Below are 6,611 nucleotides of genomic sequence, written 5' to 3'. Positions count from 1 at the left end.
ACTTTCTTTTCATGTGAGAAAAAACGGAATACATTTGTAGATAGCTAGCCAGATCCCACACTATTCCTGCAGCCAAAATTCAGCCCTCAACACACACGTTTCAGACTTCTACTTCTGCCAAAATAATAGACTGGATAATCAGGAAATGTCCCCACTAAAGCACTTAGGAAGTCTACAATAATATGTTGAACACTCTTGAAACTCATAGCTAAAATTCTGAGAAGGGAAATTATTGGGGACAAGACATAAAAAGAACACTGAAAACTACAAATGTAAATATGTGAGCAGAAGTTACAACTTCCCTAGGAGATACTGTCAGCCTCCATGATCTGTATTTTGTATTGTTATATTCATTATCACAGGAGTTGAAACCTCAGGCCAGTGGGAAATAGGGATATGGAACTGAAACATGCATCAAGCTGAGAACCTTGACAGTGGGATTAGTCAAATATATCAAAGATACTTTGTCTGCTTTTGCTTGGTCTTTGCATGGGGAGACAAGCCTCCCTTAAAAATTCATAATTTTCAATTATGTTACATTTGGATTTGGTGTCAAATTTGTACCATCTGCATAGAGAATAAACTTCTAAACAGAGAAGAGAATATTAAAATTGATCCCAATTTGTAATACCTGAAAGTTCTAGGCAGGAGAAATTTCCAAACCACCTTAGAGAAACATGCTTTTAAGCCAGCCAGGATTTTCACAGCGAAATCCAGTCTAAGGAAACTCTCACATTCAGAAGTTTTTTTTTTTTCATTTTACTGCTAACAGAATACAAATACTCCCTTTCCTCTCTTAAAGTCTTAAAGGCTCTAGTGAAAAGATATTTAATTAGTATTTCAAAATTATATGAGCACTTTACTTCAAATCAAGGACATTTAAGCTCCTTACAGGATTTTTCTACATTCACCATCATATCTGCCCTCTAGTTTTTGTGGCAAAGAGTAAACATCAACTTCTTCAAGTGGAAAAAATGGGAGACTGACAGAAATTTGCAAGTGATTTCCTGAATGCACACTGGGGGCGGCTGGAACATGAAAGCATATTGAATCTCCATGTGATGAAAGAGCTGAGATATAGTCTGTGACAACGAGCATATCAGGGGACTCTTTCTCCCTGACCCACTATTTTGAATTGTCCAGAAGCTTAGTCAAATATGGAAGCTCTTAATGTGAGGGCTAGAAAAGTGGCAAGAAAACTGTCTGAGGTCAGTTGCAAACCACAATTCCTATATTAGGTTCCGGACTCAAAGACTATAGCTCAGAAATCTATTTGATTTGAAAGAAGCAAATAGACAAATAACCTACTAACCTTTAAGATAATTGTATAAAGAAATAAGGAAACAAAACAAAACTTAAGATTATCTAACTGTTATATGATTGATTAACCCGGGGTCCCCAAACCCCGGGCCACTGACCAGTACCACACTCCTTATGAGAATCTAATGCCTGATGATCTGAGGTGGAACAGTTTCATCCAGAAACCATCCCTGACCCTATCTGTGGAAAAATTGTCTTCCATGAAACTGGTCCTTGGTGCCAAAAAGGTTGGGGGCCACTAGCTTCACCCTTAAGAAAATTTCCATGTCCCTGAGCTCACATTGTGTTACATAGGCTGCTAAAGCGGTACAACCTACACGCAGAAAATGGCCTTCTTAAATCTGGCCACAGAGGGCGATGAAAAAAGAACAATCCATTAGAGAAGGCCTGGGCCACCAGATTTACTAACCAAGACTTTCTGCCTTTATCAGAGACGAAAATTCCTACTTTCTGACCTGCAGCATATGATGACTGCCATGGATATATAACCACTGTATACTATTCACCAATATCTACCTCTTCAAAGAGGAGTCTTATACCATCTGTACACCACAGCGTATTGGTTAAGTTAGATGCAGATAAATTTATAATTTAGGCATATATTTAAAAATGAGGAGGAGCAACATCCCAAAGAGACCAAGAAAGCTATACATCAGTTAAGGAGGAATCCTGGACTTGAACTGTTTCCCCTTGAGTGAGTTTTATGTATGAAAATGTAGGTGTGTAGGTATATTTTGAATAGCAAGGAACATACTTTCTTGAATATCTGTTGTTTCAGCTCAGCATCCATTTACCCTCCTTCTGGGGACAAGACCATGAATTTCCTTTGAGAAACTAACTCACTTTCTTCTCAGCCTGGTGGATTTGGTTGGATTTGGTTGGATTAACCCCATACCTGCTCAATGGGCCCTAAATAGCTAAAACCAATAAATGAATCCTAACCCCCTCAATACAATGAGATGAACTCTATCATGAGAGAGGGGGAGAATAACAAACTCTTTTTTTTTTTTTTTAATTCTTTGTAGGCAACAGAGTATGTACCTGTCTCTATGAAATTACTTGGTAGTGATCATTTTGTTTATCTGGTAGCTCTATGATTATTTTGATCAATTTCCTTCTTTTTTTTTTTTTTTTTTTTGACACAGAGTTTCACTCTTTTTGCCCAAGCTAAAGTGCAATGGTGTGATCTCGGCTGCAACCTCTGCCTCCCAGGTTCAAGCAATTCTCCTGCCTCAGCCTCCCCAGTAGCTGGGATTACAGGCACGTGCCACTACACCCAGCTAAATTTGGTATTTTTTAGTAAAAACGGGGTTTTACCATGTTATCCAAGCTGGTCTCAAACTCTTGCCCTCAGGTAATCTGCCCGCCTCGGCCTCCCAAAATGCTGGGATTACAGTCGTGAGCCACCGCACCCGGCCTGATCAATTTCTATACAAACACTGACATTAAGCTCAATGTGTGGCACTATCTGTAACATTGAAATCACCAGTGGATAATCAAAGGATACCCACTTGTAAAATATGTGTTGGGCAGAGGAATGAAATCAGGACAGTGGGTAAAAAGAAAAAAAAAAAATGAAACCTTGGTTAAGAGGGCAGACTGGTCTGAATAAGTTCTCTTCTGGTTCTGAAAATTACTGAAGATGTTGAAATATGTTTTTCAAATAAGGATTTGTATTAGCTTTCTATTCTGCTATAACAAATAACCATAAATTTAATGGCTTAAGACAACACAAATTTATCTTTCAGTTGTGTAGGTCAATCTGACATTTGGTCTCAGCAGGTTAAAAGCACGGTGTCGGAAGTGTTGTGTTTCTTCTGGAAGCTCTAGGAGATATTCCAAGTCCTTATTCATTCAAGTGGTTGGCGAAGTTCATTTCCTTGTGATTATAAAACTGAGATCTCCATTTCTTTACCGACTCTCAGCTGAGAGCAATTCCCAGCTTCTAGAGGCTCTGCCTGCATTCCTCCGTCCTGGCCCCCTTCCCCCATTACTAAAGCCAACAACGACAAGTTGAGTCGCTCTAATACTTGGAGTATCTCCCCTTTCTTCTTTCATCTCCGATGAAATCCTTCATCTCTGACTAATCCTTCTGCTTTTCTCTCCTACTGTTTTTTTTTTTTTTTGGAAATGGAAGATTGGGCCCACCTGGATCATTAGGATAATCTCATCTCAAAATCTATTTCCTTAATCACAACTGTAAAGTCCCGTTTACCATGTAAGGTAACTTATTCACAGATTCCAGAGACAAAGGTGTGGACATCTTTGGCAGGCCATTATTCTACCTCCCACCACGTTGTTACTATAATTTTAGCAGGATTTCAAGGAAATGTGTTTCAGAAATGGAAAACACAGTGGTGAATGCTTATAAGAAGCAACTCAGTCCAACTATCTTAAAAATCAACTAAGCATGTTGTTTGTAACATTTGCACAAAGTGAAAATAGCCCTCACTATCCAGATTGACTGACAGGTAAAACACATTACTTTATCTCTCAATGACAGCTATGGTCCACAGTGTGACATATACAGAAGAGACATCCTAGGTCCTTCCTCACTATAAAGCAAGGGCAATAGTTTGGGAATGATGAATTAATTTCACACTGGGCCACTGAAGTACATGACCATAGATTATTCTCCTCTGCCTAACATATCATCATTTCTCCATCTCTAAATTCTATTTAGCTGGACATGGCAGGTCCAATGTAGCCTCTTAAGATAAATATAGAAACTATCGTCCTCACATTAAGGTTGTCTTAATTTTATTTCGGCTGTATCAAAGCAAGATGCATTATTCCTTGATTTATTAAAATTCAAATCCATCTACAGAGTGAATAAGAAAAGAGAAAAGCAATAGGGACCGGAGGTGGAGGGCTGTAGTCTCTATTCAGTCACAGTAGTGTCCTTGGCCATGCCGCTTCCCTCCACAGATTTTCTCAGTTGCAAAATGTAGAAATATATTCTTAGGCCATTTGAGTTCTGGAAGTCTACATGAATAACCATGTCAGAAATTGAATCCAAAAAGTTCTCTGAAATCTCATTTACACTGAGAATCCCAATTTATTTAGGACCCTATGGGATAACTCTATTTTAATATTTAAAAACATATATTAATTTATGCTATTAGCTATTGGCAATTGCATTTTACTTTTTTCAACTCATCTTTGGAAAGGTTATTTTTCTGATGTCTTGAAGAGTAGAAAATGCATATTGGCAGTACAGTGTGGTTGTCAAATATACAGGATCTATCTACCCCAGACTATCTGGGCTTAATGCCCTGACTCCTATTTAGTAGCTGTATGATTGTGAAAAGATAACTTAATCTCCTTGTGCATCCGTTTCCTCATCTGTAACATAAGAATAATAATAGCTATTATGAAAGCATATGAGATGGAGTTAATGAGTTAATACAAAGTTCTTATTGCTCAGCCTGACAGACAGCAAATGTCTAATAAATGTGCGCTATTATTACAAGACTCAAAGGTTCTTTTTAAAAAAAAAATAATAATAATAACTGAAGGGTCTCCCTTGAAATAGTCACAAGGCCCATTCTCAAATTTGAACCTATTCTCAAATGCCTGGAATCTTCCAGCCTCTGGCAATATTCAGCTGAAATTAAAGCAGAAAAGAATATAGGAATGCACATACAACGAGAATTTCCTCTGCAAATACTCTCGCTGTTCCGATTTTGTAATAGTCAGGACAGGCTAAACATTCCCTACATTAAGACCATGCATGTGTCCCCAGACCTAGTTCTTTCCCTATGTCTGGTTTTATAAATGCTGGTGATAAACCAATTTTATTATATGGTCATTTTGTGTGAATATATAATGGCTGTGATTCTAGGTTATCTTTGGTCAACCTTAAGAAAAATGACAGTACAGCTAATGTGATAACTTTTGCAAAAAATCAGTGCTGATTTGCAGACCATTGTCTACAGAAGGGATAACCAAAGGTAGAGAAATTTTATGGTACCGGTTGCTATTAAATGAATTGTAAAAAAAAAAAAAAAAAAAAAAAGAAGCTTTCCTTGTAACAGTGGTGATAAAACTTAATTGAGCCAAAGTTGTTTTTTTCTGTATGCTTTTAAAGCATGTATATAATTTTAAGCAGCGCTTGGATCCATCAGAACAAAATTATCTCATCCAAAATTAAGGCCTGTGATTCTACACTGCAAAAAAAAAAAAAAAAAAGAGGGGTTGGGGGAGATGGGTGTGAGAGTCACAGATAAGCAGGCTCTGAAATGTGCCAGGAATCCTTTGACGTTAGTACTAGTGATATTCAGGCTAGAGCAAATACTTGTAATGTAAACTCTGGAGCATAACTGCAGCTTCTGTGAAGGTATCATTTTTCCTTCTCTCCAAACATTAGAACTTAATCTTCATTTGTAAGTCTATAACACCAGCAAACTGACAGTGTGCCTCCTGTCACCCTTTTCTTCAAGGGTGAGTCTCAGTGGCTAGTTCTTCTTTGCAGAAACAGGATAGGAACAGATGTGACAATCAGTTCAATTTGTGGTTTCTTTTGGGTCTTCCCAAAGTAAAGAAAGGTCTCTAAGAAGAAAAACTTGGCAGTGATAGATGAACATAAAGATGATGATGATATTGGTAAGAAGAAGAAACACCTTTAAGTTAAGTGTCAGCACTTTATCTAAGTAGCACCTCAACAAATAAATTCATGAGATGGGAGTATTTGGGTCATATTCTGTGGAACAGAACCAAGGCACATCCAAGATTAGTAACTGACCCAAGGTCACTACATTATTTAAACCTCTGTCTGAATTCAGAGACCCTCACATTGACCACTGTACTTTATTGCCCCCATAAAAACTGCAGGGAGGTTCCCCCTCCACCCTTTCTTGCCTCACCCTGGCACAGTGTCTTTCCCTTGTCTCATTTTTCCTTGGCATCCAGGCTCAATTCAGTATATTTGTTTACTTACAAAGGGCTTTGCTCCAGTGATTAAGGACCTAACGCAGATAATTACCCTGTGATTTGCAAGCAGTGCAGTGGCTGGTATTTCAGGAAGTAGCATTGCCGTATAAATATTACCTGTGTGCTGTGTCAGCTTATTGCCCACCTTGAGAGCGATCTCCCTGTTAGTTTTATGGCACATTAAGTCCCCTTTTGGAATGAATTGGGTTTGTGTGAGCCGGATTGGTTACATTAGAATAAAAGAGTAAACAGCAGGGATGACTGGAAAGCTATAAAAGAGACGCATTAGAGGAAGGGAAAGGTAGTGGGAGGGGGGAGGCATTTAAAGGAGACGTTTAAAATGATAAACTAATAGAAAT

At 38.2% G+C, this 6,611-nt stretch overlaps 1 non-coding gene across 1 annotated transcript; it reads left to right on the top strand.

Annotated features, from left to right (window-relative positions):
- The first annotated feature begins 4,980 nt into the window (after nt 1-4,980).
- On the top strand, nt 4,981-5,112 carry LOC116463562 (small nucleolar RNA SNORA72). Its single transcript, XR_004246716.1, has one exon. It is a non-coding gene; the product is annotated as a small nucleolar RNA SNORA72 (small nucleolar RNA).
- Nucleotides 5,113-6,611: the final 1,499 nt, after the last annotated feature.

The sequence above is a fragment of the Hylobates moloch genome, unplaced genomic scaffold (assembly GCF_009828535.3).
Source record: "Hylobates moloch isolate HMO894 unplaced genomic scaffold, HMol_V3 SCAFFOLD_41, whole genome shotgun sequence".
In the NCBI taxonomy this organism is placed as follows: domain Eukaryota; kingdom Metazoa; phylum Chordata; class Mammalia; order Primates; family Hylobatidae; genus Hylobates; species Hylobates moloch.
The sequence above is the reverse complement of the archived record's forward strand: the minus strand, read 5'-3'. Positions and strand labels throughout refer to the sequence as shown.